This window comes from Dendrobates tinctorius, unplaced genomic scaffold (assembly GCF_039654945.1).
Source record: "Dendrobates tinctorius isolate UK_male_01 unplaced genomic scaffold, ASM3965494v1 ptg000160l, whole genome shotgun sequence".
Lineage (NCBI taxonomy): Eukaryota > Metazoa > Chordata > Amphibia > Anura > Dendrobatidae > Dendrobates > Dendrobates tinctorius.
In genome coordinates, this window is record NW_027361827.1 from 10,101,531 (window position 1) to 10,119,921 (window position 18,391).

The window sequence follows — 18,391 nt, forward strand, 5'->3', positions numbered from 1 at the left end:
ATATAAACCATATACGGTAAATCAATGTTCCTACAGCCGTTTCTAGGAAAAAAATGACATCTCAGTATTGCATTTGTAAAATCCAAAATGAGGATTATCCACAATCTGTCTCTTTTAAATCTTCTGGATTTAATTACTCTTTCGAGAGAATAAGATAGTGTCCAAAAATGCAACCTGTTACATGTTAGGTATAATAAATAGAGCATATGCCATGTAAACGGAGCCGGTATGGCGGCACATTAAGTCATAAGCACCCCGTGTGCCACTGTATGATGCCTTCATACAATGCACTATTACAGTATGTGATTAGTTTTCTGCAATGCTTTGCGGGGGGAATGTCCTACACAAGGACGTCTGTTGTAACATGATGAATTTTATTTTTGGGGGGAATGTCCTAGACCAGGACGTGTGTTGTAGCATGATGCATTTAATTTTATTCAAGAGGACCTACTACCAGATTAAAAGTGGCCACTTTTTCCTTTTATTCCTCTATTCCCATTGCTCGCCTGAGTACTCTGTTTTTTCTTAAGACACCATATGTCTCCAGAAATGTAAGCCTTTTTTTGTAGAGCTAATTACTATAGTCTACAGTATGATTTAATTTCTTACACTTTAAAGTGGTTGTCCACTATTTTTACATTGATAACCTATCCTTAGGATAGATCATCAATGTCTGATCAGTGGGGTTTCCGTCACCCCAGCCGATCAGCTGTTATCGACCGCAGTGGCCACCGGTCAGTAGTACTCACTTGTGGAGCTGCTCTGTCTTCTGATAGTGGCTGAGGTTTGGTACTGCACATCCACCTCCTATTCAAATCAGTAGGAGGTGGATGTGCAGCAGAAGACGGCCAGCTTCACAAGTGAGCACTTCCGTCCGACGGCGGCTGTCACCCCAGCCAATCAGACATTGATGATCTGATCTATCCTAAGGATAGGTTATCAATGTAAAAATAGTGGACACTCTCTTTAAAGTGTAAAAAATTAAATCATACTGTAATGCATACAGCAATAAGCCATAACATTGGAAAACTTTACCTAATACTGTCCTCTTCATGCCACCAAAACTGCTCTGATCCATTGAGGACTTCAGAGGTAGACAGTGACAGACATGTGGATCCTGGACATGAATATGCACTAGAGTTGAGCAAAAAATCCGCAAGTCTACCAGCCATGTTGGTAGCCTGTGGCCACCACACCAGAGCCCTGTGAACCTCCTCTGATCTGTTGGTTTCACTGAGTAACGAGCATACTCGCTCATCACTAGTTGGCATCGCTAGTGCCTCTCCTGAGTAGTAGGACTGACACACTGTCATGCATCCATCATGTTGCAGCAATGACATCACAAACAACCCTCTAATTAGAAGAGGCCCCACAGATGCCAAAAGGTTGGTGGAGGTTTGTAGGGCTCTGGTGTGGTGGCCATAGACAACCGACGTGGCTTCTGGACTAAGATCCTGTGAATATTTTTGCTCAACTCTAATTTGAACCACAAATATACAAAATTGCATAAATATTTAAAATAGCATAAATATATTTTCAACTAAACACCAGAAAATCAACATGCATGAATATTACCTGACAGGATCAGTATTTGTCCTCACTTAAATTATTGTTGGTATGTACAAAACATTGTGTACTAAGGACACCCTAAAGATCTGCTATTTTGGTTTTCCTCCTATCCAGGCGTTTACAGAGGCATAACTTTAGGAAATGCAAAGGTATCTGTTACACATGGAACCTGGTATTAGAAATGGTACATAGTTAGTGGTGGCCTAGTAATTGGTTTTGCATTGGGGCCCAGCAGCTACAAGTAATCATATGACTATTGTAAAAGTGACTCAGATTGTTACATTTGCCAATTTTCTTTTTTTCCAGCATAAAAACATTAAGAACTGGTGTCATGAACTGGGGGAGTGAGGTTGCCCCCAGTTGTCAGGGATTTATTATATCCCACCAATTGTCACAAATTTACTATTTATTAGTGGTCATGGGTCCTTTATCCATTCACAACTTTTGTTTCCACATTCAGTTCCAGTTTTGGAACTTGCATCTCTCTGGCGCCCCCTTACCCTTAGGTCTGTCGGGGAACTAGACCTAGGATAAGTAGTCACCAGAAAGGCTGCCTTGCCGTGTGCAGGCTATTGGGCACTCTGCAGTGAGGGCGGTATGTATGTCCCCTGACCCAGGGAGGGTAATACACACATAAAACCTCCGTTCCGTCACTGCCAGAGTCTCCCAAATCTCCAGAACACTGTGCTGTCACCAGCTCCTCGTTCTACATTAAAATCAATATCGGGTCTGGAGCCAACCCTCATGGTAGCATAATTAGCGTGGAGGTCGTGGCAGTACATTATAGAGCAAGGAAAAACAAAACTAGTAAATTTATAGATTTACTCCAAAAAAGATAGGCAGTGTTTACAAAAATATACAAGATGTTACAAAAAGAGAAAATATACAGTATATACAGAAAATTTCAAAATAAAGTGGATTAAAATAAGAACTTACACTTATGAGCCCATGGCACGCCATGTGGCGGAGGGTGGAGGGGGCGCCTTCCCCAAGGAAAAATGGACTATCAGCACAGCTTCCTAGCTGGCAACCCAGGCAAATGACCCCCCACCCGAGTCAGCATCTGAGCTTTATAGCTTTCCTTCGCTGACCTCACTGGCTAGGCGGAGCTAGGGAATGTACTCCCCTTTTGAGAGTTAATAAAAGCTTATAAGTGCCATAACACTAGCTGCGAGGCTCCTAGAGTGTCGACAGGAGTGTTATAGTTTTTCTGACAAAATTAGCTTTCATTTAAGACCGAACTTGGTATATCTATGTGTTACTGAGAAGCATGTGTGAGGGAGGGCCAGGGCTGTAGTCATGGCTGAGGACACCGGGGCTTCTAGGCCCTGGCATCCCATCACATGAAAATAATGTCCATTAGTCAGTATACCTGTTACTTCAGGTCCAGCATCATCAGGTTCTCTTCTGCGCCACTGAAGGCTATCTGCAAACGATTTTGCATGGATTGAGACACAGTCCATTTCAACTTAAAACTGAACAACTTTACTGTTTTGATTTCTCAGCACATCCAAGTATTTCGCAGCATTAGTCACATGTTCAACATTACACATTTCTTCCTCTTTCCCTGTACTTCTCTCAATGTCACACAGCACGTTCCCGGGTCTGACCGTACCATACGGGTCCCCAGTGTCCTCCCTGTTTGGCTCTGCCATGGCTAGACACTCCTCTGTCTGTTTTGGCCCAGACATCAGATCATCTGTTCTCGGAGTCAGTTGCTACATGGCGAGTGACCTGCCCTTCTGTACTGTCATAACTTCTCCTGTGGTACTTCCTATGGCCTCCAGTACATTACGGGGACCTACCACCTTTAACGGTAACGCAGCATCCTCTCTGCTTACACTCACTGAGGTTGGGGATTCCCTCAGCTGTTTCACCTCAGATCTGAGGGCATCAGCTCATGCGATAAGTTGCCACATGATGGAGTCTCATGCAACCCTGTACTCTCCTGGCCTTTCCTTCAGTTTCTGCACCACACTGCTGTAGCCCGCTATCGTTCTGTCTTGCTGCTTTCCTGGCCTGCTGCTGCAGATAGCTGGGCTCCTTATTTTTTATAATGTTGCGGGGTTTCTGCTATGATTCTGAACATCTAAGTCCATGCTATATTCTTGGGCACTGAAGCCCGTGCAGTCGGTTTGGGCACTGTGGCCTGTCTGTCTCCTATGAGGAAGTTCTCCCTCTCTTAGCTGCAGCTGACCCCTCCTACATTAACTATTTACTCTGTGAAACGCCTATGCTAATTTCCTACCATACCATGTACACTGCTATACCTCGAATTATAATGTACCCCATCTTGTGGCTATAAACGGGTACTACAATGTCCCTACTTACTAAACATTTACAATAGTAAATATGTATATAGCAGCAACAGTTAATACATAAAACATAGGACATTTTACAGTAGTGTGGGAGGAAGGACCGGTACAGTAGAGGCAATGGTGTCTCTGGGCCGGAACCATTGGTACTGCCACTAGTGCTGCAAGGGGACAGAGAACCTGACCGGGACAGACCTGTGACCCCTGCTGCCAAGGGCGGGCCTGTTATAAAAGGGGCTGAGCGCGGGAACCCAGGGCTCTTGGCGGGAAGACAGGAGTTGCGGCAGGTGAAGGTTTGCTCCCTCCCTGCGGGTAATTGAACTAACGGCAGACTATGCTTGAGTGTGTACTCCTCAGCATCCAGCATCAGCGCCAGTGACCACTTACTGCTTCCAGACGCCGACCCTATGCGACCACAGGCAGGAAACGCTGACTGTACTGCACAATGCTTGACCACTGACAGTGTAGGGTGCACAGCCCCCGCCAGAGACTTCAACTCTACTGCCGCGGCTGCGGTCTTGAGACCGGATCCCTCCTCCTTCGCTGAAACAACAGCCACTGGTACCCGGACATACAGCGTCCCACCAAAAGTTCCCAGACTCTTCACTGTCACCAAGAGACAGTACCTCCGGTATATCCAGGACCACTTATTCAACTTACGCGCCGACATGCGGCGCCATCGTGGGATCTTCCAACCACCGCCCTCCGGTCAACGGAGTCTGATAAGATGAACCCTATATTTTTCTCTTTTCCCGCCATTAGTAACTCTTTTTCTTTTTTACCGTTATTGACAGCTGAAGACAGGCTGTCACCGGATTACACTGTACTTTCACATATCTGCAATACTACTGTCACTGCATCCTACGCACCTGCTAGTACCCTACAGTAGCACAAATCAACAATAAAACATTACGTCAAGCAGAGCATACGGTACCGGGACGAGCAAGAAAACTGTGAGCACAGCAAAGACATTTCATAACCCCTACACATATACCCTTTTCTCCATTTCTGGTGGGCTCAGAAGCCCAAAAACACCGCTGTGAATAGCTTTAATGATGTAGATTCCAAAAATTTGAGTTTCCTGCCTCGATGCTTATTCTGTGTTATTATATTTGAGTTGGAATGAACAAAGGAGACGTGCTTCAAACAGCCTGATTTAGCTGGTCATAAGCCACATTCCCTAGGGAGGGGGGAAAAGAATGGTAACAAAATTACCCACAGGCAGAGAGACTGCAGCTATGTATCATTCCAAGAGGGAAGGGGAAGAAGGGGCTGCAGCTTAAAGGGGACCTGTCTCCCCATGTATCACCCGTAAAAACCTTTTTTATTTGTCCCACACTGTATGTTAATCTGTTCGGTCCGGTCAGATGGGAGTTGCCTCTGTTCCATCACTCCACCCCTCCTGCATTCTTCGCTGTGAAGATCGCAGATTGCATACATATTTCACGCGTGCGCATTGAAATGGGACCTCGTGCGAGTCTCTCGCAAGTGAGTATGAACCCTAAGAGTCTCAGTGTTAGAATACACAAACCAACTTGAGGTAGGAGCAACAGGGGGTCCTGGATGTGTAACTAGAACAGTAGGAAATACTTCATATTTCCTGACAATTTGGTGTTCACTTGCTGCCTAATAAATCCCCTCTCTGTGAAAGGTGCCATTGTTTTGAGATATTCAATGTTATTCACTTCACCTGCCAGAAAAAGGCTGATAATTACATATAGCAAATATATGCTGCAGTACATTGTATATGATCATTTTCTTGTCCCTAACGATTTTCGTAGTGTACAGAAATAATGTTATACTCAGGCATGGCAGCAATTATAAGAGACACACGAGGTTCTGTTCACCTTGGCATCTTGGGTTCTGTTATTCAAGATCTATGAAAGGGTTATATCTTATCAGAAAAGGGGTGTGAATTGAATTGTGACACTATATGACTAAATTGTGCCAAAATTTTGCATAAATTATTAGCTCACTGCAGGACAACTAATAGACCATCTAAACTTAGGCTCAACAGGCTAAAGATAAAATCATTGATACATTTGGTGCATTTTGACATTGTCTAAAAGTTAACTCTCTATATTAAAGCTGACTCAGTTTCTATTGTATGATGCCATATAAAGGTATTTGGTGATTAGAGCAGAGCACACACATTTGCAGGTCCCTGGTCCAGTGGCCATGGCTGTAGGATGGAAGCCCTGTGAACAGACTGCTGCCGTCAGAATCATCAGCGCCTCTTCTGATTTGTAGGTCCATGGTTTGACCCATACATGATGTCACGTTGGGCTTACTAATCAGAAAAGGCCTTGAGGATGCCGCCTGGTAGAAGATGGTTCTCAAAGCTCCCGTGTGGCAGGCAAAGAATACTTGACAGGGGTTCTACAAATCAATTTGCTCATCTCTGCCATGTGCATCAAACCTTGGAAGTGATTCAAGCTGAGTCGTCCTGATGTGACTTATATGAACCCAACATATGACAAAAGAATTTCTTTTTTTGAAGACATTTATCATTTTTTAACAGTTCATTATCCTTTTAAATACAGAAGCATCCAGAAAAAATACCTATGCCAAGAGAGAGTCAATGGGCAATGTGAGCAATTGTATGGCAAATAGCTTTGTACCTCTCGATTAAGTGCATAACATATATGTCAAGTTGGCTTCCCCAATGAAGTCGTGGGTTCTACATTATAAACACAGTGTTAAGAGAACTATACTGCAGAAAGGAAGGTTTGTTAACAAAGTATTTACCATATTATTATTAGTTGCTATTATTAATACTATTATTACATTTCAGGTTATTTCAATACCGATCCTAAGATTACAAATAAAATCACATAAAGCTAAACACTGCTATGTTTTTTTTTCTATTGTGACTTGGCCACTAGAATTTCAAGCAGTTTCAATTTAACTAGAGAGGGTCTGAGGTTGAAAGCTGATTTGATCGACCTTGCTGTGTATCGATTACACTTGTCTAGCTTCTCTATGTGTTTGGGCTTCATCCATCATCATGCTTGATGGCTTTAGATGGGAGTGGATCTGCTGGATATAGTAGTGGGGTGGGATGGTGGGGGGAGGGTGCACACAGAGAGGAGGTGTTGGCCTGGCTGATAAATAATTTAGAAGAAATACTGCTGCTTCTAAGAACAGGAACATAAAGGAGATGGCAGGATCCTTGAGTTTAGCTTCTCTCCACACTCCTGGGATCTCATCTGCCTGAATTTTGGCATTTCACTGCCATTTTAAAGACAATTAATGCGGAACACATTTGCATTGCAATTCTGCTGTCTCTTTTGTATTTCTAAGAGCTGCTGTGTCAGATAATACAAGGGAGAAATTTCTTGTGCAGAATATACATTGTTTTGTGGACATACTGATGGATCTTCATGCAATATTGTATTGTTCATTAGGTTTTTTGTGCAACATACATGCATATTGTTGTAGTGATGCAATTTTTTTCCCAATGTCTTGAGAATAAATGGTTCTTTTTGCACTCATTATATTACAGGTTAAGTCTAATTACTTGTAATTTATTCTAATCATATACAGTAAAACTAATGTCACAGGTGGGAGAATAACAACTAATGGTAAAAAGTACCTTGACAGTTTACATTGTGTCTTCTGTCAGTCCTTACTCATTATAAAAGCAACGATGCTATATTTGGTTCTGCCAAACATGTTTCACATTTGTTCAGTGTTGTGTACCGAGATATTTCTGGGCTGTTCTAAACAGTTACATTTCTATATATATACTTGTAAGTAAGGCTGAAATAAAAGTGATTGCATTCAATTGAAATTTATTGAACCTGGTAAATCCAGAAAAATAAGAAACATTTCGGTCAACACCATTGGTGGTGTTTCTTCTGTATTTTCCTTTACATTCCTCTGTTTTGTATTTGTATTAATAGACTGACGAAGGTCTAGTGTTGACGGAAACGTTTCTTATTTTTCTGGATTTACCACATTCAATAAATTTCCTTTGAATACACCGACACGAGTGCCAAGTATCTTTACATCATAGGTATGAGTGATGTCCATTAAAAAAAGAGAGTACTCACATGTAAAAACTTACTTGTGAATGAACCCTTAGAATCAATTACCATTATTTTTTCATTATTAGAAAATATTTATGTATAAGGGCTACTACCTACCAACAGCATGTATAGTATGAAATAGTAATATGTGACACAGCAGTAGAATAACATTCACTGCATTGTGATAACACCTGCACGACTGCAAAGTAAATTAGATACCTGGTAGTATTTTCCCCGCAACATGGTCAACGGTAACTGTTGTGAGTTCATTTTCCCCTTCACCATTGAGGTCTGATGAACTCCCTCTTCTGGTGAAGGAAGGTAGTGAGGCTGATTACCAAGCACCTGAGCAGGATGATGATGACTGGGTGACTGGAATTGCTGACTGGATATAAGGCAGCCGACGCCCTTCTGCCTTGCTTGTGACTTCTCAGAGGGGTTCTAGGAGACAAGTCTGATTCCTGCTCCTCAAAAGCTGTTTTCTGCTCTACTTTTTGCATTTGTGTTTTGGTTTTGTTTTGCCTTGTTTTTCTGGATTTCTGCCATTCCCTGCTGGGGTGAGCTGAATTCCTTTTTGCTCTGTCTTCAGAAAATACCTGAGTACCGATATAGTCTTTTTGAAGCCTAGCATCTTCAGGGCTTTTTTCCCTATCAGTCTGTTGGCTCTTGTTTTGATAGGGTTTTGGCGGATTGCAGACAGCAGCTTTTCTATCCTGTTCTATTTAGTTAGCTTGGGCCCCATCATTTGCTCAGCCTATCTTTCTATCTGTGTGAGTGTTTTTTCATCTTGCTTCACCGTCATTATATGTTGGGGGCTGCCTATTGCTTTGGGGTCTGCTCTGGGGCAGTTTAGATTTCCCTTTCTGTCTTCTGGCTATTTAGTTCTCCGGCTGTGATCGAGGGGTCTAGGGCACCGTAGGAACCCCCCATGGCTACTGCTAGTTGTTGTTGATAGGTTCAGGGGTCTGCAGTCCGATAGCTGCCAACTTCTCTGGTTTTCTGGACTTAGCTAGTATTTCTGTTTTTGCCTCCTACGGTGACTCATTCATAACAGGTAACGCATAACAACTCTTAAAATATATAGCAGTCCTGTACATAATTGTGGTGTCTGGGGCATATCAATTGTGGTTGCAGAGGATGCAAATGCAATCGGGTCCACTCAGGAGGGGTCGCATCGACTCCCAGTGGCGTAACTTATGGACCTCAGTTCGAACTTTCAAATGGGGCTGCCCAAGGCCAAAATATTTACCACCCAAATTCACATTTTCCCTTTTCATTTTGCTCACTATAGCTTTGTTGCAATGTTGTATAGTCTGACCTAATACTGCCCTGTAATCGCTGAGAAAAATGATTTTATAACTTACATGTCCCTATGCTAATTAGGGTGATGTCTTTGTAAGTGCAGACACTCTGGGCATTCATGTCCTCCCTTGCTCCAATTCCAATCGCACTACTGGCCTTTGAAATCTGTGTGCTGTTTCTTCCTGGTATGACGCTGCAGCGCGTCATTTCCGGCCCTGTGCAGTGTGGGGATGTATTGTTACTAGGGATTGAAGCTTGAAGAGGACAATTTGTATATTCCAGGCGCCTTAAGGGAAAAGCGAAGAGTTTTCCTCAGCAAGAAGATTGTTGGGTACAGTCGGGATCAGCTGCTTGGAAAGCATCGCCAAACCAGGGATTGAAGCTTGAAGAGTACAATTTGCATATTCCAGGTGCCTTCTGGGAATAGCGAAGAGTTTCCCTCAGCAAGGAGGAAGGGTTTTCTTTATCTAAAGTCTTGTCTAAAGTCCACTTAAGGTAGGATATTAGCGAAGGGAATGAGGATGTCGAATCCATATGTGTCGAAACACATGGAGGGAAAAATAGTAACAAAATTCTCATTGGGGTCTGTTACAAACCCCCAAATATAAAAGAAATCATGGAAAGTCTACTACTAAGGCAGATAGATGAAGCTGCAACCCATAATGAGGTCCTTGTTATGGGGGACTTTATCCGGATATTAACTGGGAAACAGAGACCTGCGAAACCTATAAAGGCAACAGGTTTCTGGTAATAGCCAAGAAAAAGTATCTTTCACAATTGGTGCAGAATCCAACCAGAGGAGCAGCACTTTTAGACCTAATACTATCTAATAGACCTGACAGAATAGCAAATCTGCAGGTTCTCGGGCACCTAGGAAATAGCGACCACAATATTGTACAGTTTCACTTGTCTTTCGCTAGGGGGACTTGTCGTCAGGGAGTCACAAAAACACTGAACTTTAGGAAGGCAAAGTTTGACCAGCTTAGAGATGTCCTTAATCTGGTTGACTGGGACAATGTCCTCAGAAATAAGAATACAGATAATAAATGGGAAATGTTTAAGAACATCCTTAACAGGCACTATAAGCGGTTTATACCTTGTGGGAATAAAAGGACAAGAAATAGGAAAAACCCAATGTGGCTAAACAAAAAAGTAAGAGGGGCAATTAACAGTAAAAAGAAAGCATTTAAACTACTAAAGCTGGATGGCACCGTTGAAGCTCTAAAAAACTATAGGGAGAAAAATACTTTACTACAAAACTAATTAAAGCTGCCAAAAAGGAAACAGAGAAGCACATTGCTAAGGAGAGTAAAACTAATCCCAAACTGTTCTTCAACTATATCAATAGTAAAAGAATCATAAGTAAAAGTGTAGGCTCCTTAAAAAAATGTGAGGAAAGAATGGTTGTAGATGATGAGGAAAAAGCTAATATATTAAACATCTTCTTCTCCACGGTATTCACGGTGGAAAATGAAATACTAGGTGAAATACTGAGAGACAAAGAAAACCCTATATTAAGGGTCACCAATCTAACCCAAGAAGAGGTGCGAAACCGGCTAAATAAGATTAAAATAAATAAATCTCTGGGTCCGGATGGCATACACCCATGAGTACTAAGAGAAATAAGTAATGTAACAGACAAGCCATTATTTCTTATATTTAGGGACTCTATAGCGACAGGGTCTATTCCACAGGACTGGCGCGAGCAAATGTAGTACCAATATTCAAAAAGGGCTCTAAAAGTGAACCTGGAAATTAAGTCTAACCTCTATTGTTGGTAAAATATTTAAAGGGTTTCTGAGGTATGTTATTCTGGATTATCTCAATGAGAATATCTGTTTAACTCCATTTCAGCATGGGTTTATGAGGAATCGCTCCTGTCAAACCAATCTAATCAGTTTTTATGAAGAGGTGTAGACTGTACCAAGGTGAGTCATTGGACATGGTTTATCTTGATTTTTTTCCAAACCGTTTGATACCCTGCCACACAAGAGGTTGGTACACAAAATGACAATGCTGGGTTTTGCGGAAAATATGTGTAAATGGGTAAGTAACTGGTTTAATGATAGAAAGCAGAGGGTGGTTATAAATGGTATATTCTCTAACTGGGTCATTGCGACCAGTGGGGTACCGCAAGGGTCGTGTTGGGACCTATTCTCTTCAACATATTTATTAACGATCTGGTAGAAGGTTTGCACAGTAAAATATCGATATTTGCAAATGATACAAAACTATGTAAAGAAGTCAATACAAGAGAAGATAGTATTCTGCTACAAATGGATCTGGTTAAGTTGGAAACTTGGGCCGAAAGGTGGCAGATGCAGTTTAACAATGATAAATGTAAGGTTATACACATGGGAAGAAGGAAGCAATATCACCATTACACACAGAATGGGAAACCACTGGGTAAATCTGACATGGAGAAGGACTTGGGGCTCCTAGTTAATGATAAAATTACCTGGAGCAGCCAGTGCCAGGCAGCGGTTGCCAAGGAAAACAGGATCATGGGGTGCATTAAAAGAGGCCTAGATACACATGATGAGAGCATTATACTGCCTCTGTACAAATCCCTGGTTAGACAGCACATGGAGTACTGTGTACAGTTTTGTGCACCGGTGCTCAGGAAGGATATAATGGAACTAGAGCGAGTACAAAGGAGGGCAACAAAATTAATAAGGGGGATGGGGGAACTACAATATCCAGAGAGATTAGCAAATTTAGGATTATTTGGTCTAGAAAAAAGACGACTGAGGGGAGATCTAATAACCATGTATAAGTATATAAGGGGACGATACAAATATCTCTCCGAGGATCTGTTTATACGAAGGAATGTGACGGTCACAAGGGGGCATTCTCTGTGTCTGGAGGAGAGAAGGTTTTTCCACCAACATAGAGGAGGATTCTTATCTGTTAGGGCAGTGGAAATCTTGAATTCCTTGCCTGAAGAGGTGGTGATGGCGAACTCAGTCAAGGGGTTCAAGAGAGGCTTGAATGTCTTCCTGGAATGTAACAATATTGTATCTTACAGTTATTAGGTTCTTTAGTAGGGCGTAGGTCTGGGGATTTATTCTGATGGAATATAAGCTGAACTGGATGGACAAATGCCTTTTTTCACTTTATAAGACGCTCCGGATTATAAGACGCACCCCAAATTTTGAGGCGGAAAAAAACTTTTTTTTGTAATAAAATGGTTGTGCTTGTTATAATCCATGCGTCTTATTGCTTACGGGGGGGGTGGTAGCTGCGGTGAAGTGGGGTCCCAGGGTTGCTGCTGGAGGAGGCAGGAGTGGAACTTTGCTGCAGGACGCAGGCTGGGATGAGCGGGTGTTCCAATGCTGCTGCTGTGCTCTGTCCCCAGGTGTTGCTGTCACTGTGCTCTGTCCCTGGTGCTGCCCGGTGCTGCTGCCATGCTGTCCCCCGGTACTGTTGCCGCACTCTGTCCCGTGCTGCTTGGGGGGCTCTGCCGTTCCATCCATACTTTCCTGGGCATGTACGGTTGGTTCCTTCAGGGAAAATGGCTGCCAGGGAGGCGGCGCATGCGCAGATGTAGCTCTTGGCACTGATATCTCAGGATAGCACGGCGGCGACAGCAAGCACCGGGGGAGAGAGCACAGCGGCGATGACAAGCACCGGGGACAGCGCGGCGGCAGCACCAGGGACAGAACGCGGTGGCAAGCACCATTCACCCGCAGTGGCAGCACAGATAAGGCATATCCACATTGTAAGACACACACCCTTTTTTCTCCCCAAATTTTTGGGAAAAAAAGTGATTAAAAAAGTGAAAAATACGGTATGTTACTATGTTATTGGGTGTACTGGTCGGCTCCGGAGCATGCGCGCACTGCACATTCCAAAGTTGTCGAGTACACCCAATACTCCCCACAATGAACAGGACTGGAAATGACATGGACGCGCGTCATACCAGGAAGAAACAGCACACAGATTTCAAACGCTGGGAATGCCCTTGGAATTGGAGAGAGGGAGGACATGAACGCCCAGAGCTGGGCGCAGAGGTGTATCTATCTAGGTTTTCTAGCACCCGGGGAAAGAATTCAGTGTGGCCCCCCAGCACACATGCAATTTGCACACTATGGCCACATGCACACATTCAGTATTTGGTGAGTTTTTTACCCCAGTATTTGTAAGCCAAAACCAGGAGTGGGTGAAAAATGCAGAAGTGGTGCAAATGTTTCTATTATGCTTTTCCTCTGACCGTTACACTCCCAGGTTTGGCTTACAAATACTGGGGTAAAAAACTCACCAAATACTCAATGTGTGCACATGGCCTTAATCATGTACCAATGAGCTGCTCTCCTGTTATGAATGAGTCACCGGAGGAGGAAAAAACAAAAACACAAGCTAAGTCCAGAAAACCGGAGAGGTTGGTAGCTAGCAGATTGCAGACCCCTGATCCTATTCACCACAACTAACAGTAGCCGTGGGGGGTTCCTACGGTGCCCTAGACCCCTCGTCACAGCCGGAGAACTAAATAAGCCTAAAGAAAGAAAGGGGAAATCTAAACTGCCCCAGAGCAGACGCCAAAGCAATAGACAGCCCCCAACATGTATTGTCGGTGAAAAAACAGATGAAAACACAAACACAGACAGAAAGACAGGCTGAGCAAATGATGGGGCCCAACTAACTAGATAGGAAAGGACAGAAAAGATGCTGGCTGCAATCATGCAAAAAACCCTGCCAAAAATAATGTCCAACACGTCTGATAGAAAAGGCCCTGAAGTCACTAGACTTCAAAATCACTATATCTGCACTCAGGTATATTCTGAAGACAGAGCAAAGAGATCAACTGATCAGAGACAAAAATGGAGTTCAGCCCGTCCCAACCAGGGCAGGCTGAACACAAACACTAAGTAAACAGACAAAATCTCATGGAAAAATAGCAGAGCAAAAACTTAGCTTTTAGTAGACAGGAACTAAACTGGATGCCAGAGCTCAGAGCAGAAAGGATCACCAGCAACCCTGCAGGGCGTCGGCTGCCTTATATCCACTCAGAAATTCCGGATGTCCAATCACACTCCACCTGTTCAGATGACAGGTTCTTCCCATCCAGATCAATTTCACTACCTCCTTTCACCAGCAGAGGGAGTTCATCAGACATCAGAGGTGAAGGAGAAAATGAACTCATAACACTCTCCCTAATGCTCTCAATGATCAGTGAAAACCTGAAAGAAGCACGAAGAGAAGCTCGTTGTTACAGGATCATAAGTATGAAAATTGCATATGAGTGAAGTGTCCATGGGATGACTACTGGAACCTGCAGAGCTGAATCCTGACATTGCAGGCTTCTAAATTTTCGCAACGAATGTGGAGCGCCCAGCAGGGCCGGGGGTACTCGGTACCGGGCCTTTCAGGCTCTTTGAATGGGAAGTGTGTTATGAATGAGTCACCGTAGGAGGCAAAAACAGAAATACTAGCTAAGTCCAGAAAACCAGAGAAGTTGGCAGCTATCGGATTACAAGACTCCCGGCCTCCTCCACACCTGACCAGACTTAGGACATAAGGACGGGAGTCACGTGCTGACCCTACACATCGTGGTCACTATAGGTACCGCTCCAGCGATACACACCTGAGGTATCCTCATTTATCCTTCTAGCCGAAGGTACTCTACCTGTGCCGTTACAACAACCCTACATTCTCTCCCGTGACGTCTGTGACTTCAAATGAGTCCAGACCAGCAGGACTACCCCTGACAGTGATGACCTCGCCCTAGCTGGACTACAAAGGCAATCCTATACCACCTATACACACCCCAAAACCAAGGACCAAGTCATATCCCTGATGAAAGCTCGAGATGTAGAGCTGAAACGTTGGATTGTAACACCACCTTTTTCCACAAAAAATAAAATCACAACAAAAAAGACTGTCGTTGCAAAGACTCTACTTACATGATATTAGTGTGTCGGGGCTACTCCTATACTTTAGCTTTGTTTTTTTATCCCCAGAGCACCTAAGTTGGGGTTTGAGCCTGTCATATCTACTTTATAGCTATAGGATTACAGACCCCTGAACATATCAACAACAACTAGCAGTAGCCGTGGGGGGTTCCTACGGTGCCCTAGACCCCTCGATCACAGCCGGAGAACTACATAGCCTAAAGACAGAAAGGGAAATCTAAACTGCCCCAGAGCAGACCCCAAAGCAATAGACAGCCCCCAACATATAATGACGGTGAAGCAAGATGAAAAATCACTCACACAGATAGAAATATAGGCTGAGCAAACGATGGGGCCCAAGCTAACTACATAGGACAGGATAGAAAAGCTGCTGTCTGTAATCCACCAAAACCCTATCAAAACAAGAGCCAACAGCTGATAGGGAAAAAAGCCCTGAAGACGCTAGGCTTCAAAAAGACTATATCAGCACTCAGGTATTTTCTGAAGACAGAGCAAAAAGGAATTCAGCACACCCCAGCAGGGAATGGCAGTAATCCAAAAAAACAAGGAAAAACAAAACCAAAACACAAATGCAAAAAACAGAGCAGAAAACTTAGCTTTTGAGGAGCAGGAATCAGACTGGTCTCCTAGAATCCCTCAGAGTGATCACCAGCAAGGCAGAAGGGCGTCGACTGCCTTATATCCAGTCAGCAATTCCCGTCACCCAGTCATCATCATCCTGCCCAGATGCTTGGTAATCAGCCTCACCACCTTCCTTCACCAGAAGAGGGAGTTCATCAGACCTCAATGGTGAAGGGGAAAATGAACTCACAACAGTACCTCCCCCTTGAGGAGGGGTCACCGAACCCTCATCCACGCCACCAGGGCGACCAGGGTGAGCCCGATGAAAGGCACGCACCAATCTTTTGGCATGAATATCAGAGGCAGAGACCCAGGAATTATCCTCCTGACGATAACCCTTCCACTTAACCAAATACTGGAGTCTCCATCTAGCCAGACGGGAATCCAGTATCTTCTCCACCTCATATTCCATGTTACCTTCAACCAATACAGGGTCCGGAGGTGCCACCCCAGGAACTACTGGTTCAACAAACCTCTTCAACAAGGACTTATGAAACACATTATGGATTTTAAATGTGACAGGAAGAGCCAAACAAAAACAGACCGGATTAATAATCTCCAAAATCTTGTAAGGTCCAATAAATCTAGGCTTAAACTTAGGAGAAGCCACCTTCATAGCGATATTTTTTGATGATAACCAAACCATATCACCAACCTTAAACTGGGGACCAATGGTCCTATGTCGGTTGGAAAACCGCTGGGCCTTTTCCTGGGAGAGAGATAACTTATCCACCACTTGGTCCCAGATCTGGTGCATTCTCTCCACCACAGTGTCAACACCTGGGCAGTCAAAAGGCTCCACCTGCCCTGAAGAAAATCGAGGATGAAACCCAAAGTTACAAAAAAAGGTGACATCAAAGTGGCAGAACTAGCTCTATTATTTAAAGCAAATTCGGCCAAGGGCAAAAATGAAACCCAATCATCCTGATCAGCGGAAATAAAACATCTCAAATACGACTCCAAGGTCTGGTTTGTTCTCTCCGTCTGCCCATTGGTCTGAGGGTGAAAAGCAGAGGAGAAGGACAACTGAATTCACAGCTTGGAACAGAAAGTCCTCCAAAATCTAGACACAAACTGAACTCCTCTGTCAGATACAATGTTCTCAGGAATCCCGTGCAAGCGAACCACCTGTTGCAAAAACAGGGGCACCAACTCAGAGGAAGATGGCAACTTAGGGAGTGGTACAAGATGAACCATCTTAGAGAACCTATCACAAATCACCCAAATAACAGTCATTCTCTGAGAGACAGGCATATCAGAGATGAAATCCATTGAAATATGGGTCCATGGCCTCCTGGGGACCGGCAAAGGCATCAACAACCCACTAGAGCGAGAACAAGGTTTAGACCGGGAGCAAGTCCCACAGGACTGCACAAAATTCCTGACATCACAAGACAAGGTGGGCCACCAAAAAGACCGACTCACCAGATCTCTAGTACCAAAAATACCTGGATGACCAGCAAATGCAGAGCAATGAACTTCAGACATCACTCTCTTCTTCCACTGGTCAGGAACATACAACTTCCCACTGGGACAACGCCCAGGTTTGTCCTCCTGAAACTCTTCCAGAGCACGTCTCAAATCGGGCGAGATGGCATAAAAAACTACCCCTTCGCCTAAGATGGTAGCAGGCTTGGTCACCACAGGAGAATCAGCAAAGAAGCTCCTAGAGAGAGCGTCAGCCTTGATATTCTTAGTGCCAGGAAGAAAAGAGACCACAAAATCAAAACGTGTAAAAAACAAGGCCCACCTAGCCTGTCTAGGGTTCAAGCGTTTGGCCGACTCCAGGTAAATCAAATTCTTGTGGTCAGTGAGGACCACGACTTGGTGTTTAGCTCCCTCCAACCAATGTCTCCACTCCTCAAATGCCCATTTCATGGCTAACAGTTCCCGATTCCCCACATCATAGTTACATTCAGATGGAGAGAACTTTCAGGAAAAGAAAGCACAGGGATTCATTTTAGATGTTACAGGATCCTTTCGGGACAAAACAGCTCCTGCACCAATCTCAGAAGCGTCCACCTCTACCTGGAACGGGAATGAGACATCAGGTTGCCGCAAAACCGGGGCAGAAATGAATCTTTGCTTCAGCTCCTGAAAGGAAGAAGCAGCCTCCGGAGACCAATTCAACACATCAGCACCCTTCTTAGTCAGATCAGTCAATGGCTTGGCAATACTAGAAAATTTTGTTATAAATTTCCGATAAAAATTAGCAAAACCCAAAAACTTCTGGAGGGCCTTCAAAGAAGTGGGCTGAACCCAATCATAAATTGCCTGTACCTTGGCCGGGTCCATTTCAATAGTTGACGGAGACAAAATAAATCCCAAAAAAGAAATCCTTTGTACCCCAAAAAGGCATTTCGATACTTTGACATACAGGGAATTCTCCCTCAAGATCCGGAACACAGTCCGAACATGTTCCACATGAGAATCCCAATCCTTGGAGAAGATCAAAATATCATCCAGATAGATAATCAAAAATTTATCCACAAAAGTCTCGGAAAATGTCGTTCATGAAGCACTGGAAGACAGAAGGGGCATTAGTGAGCCCAAAAGGCATCACCAGGTACTCAAAATGTCCCTCCGGAGTATTAAACGCCGTCTTCCATTCATCCCCATGCTTAATGCGGATAAGATTATA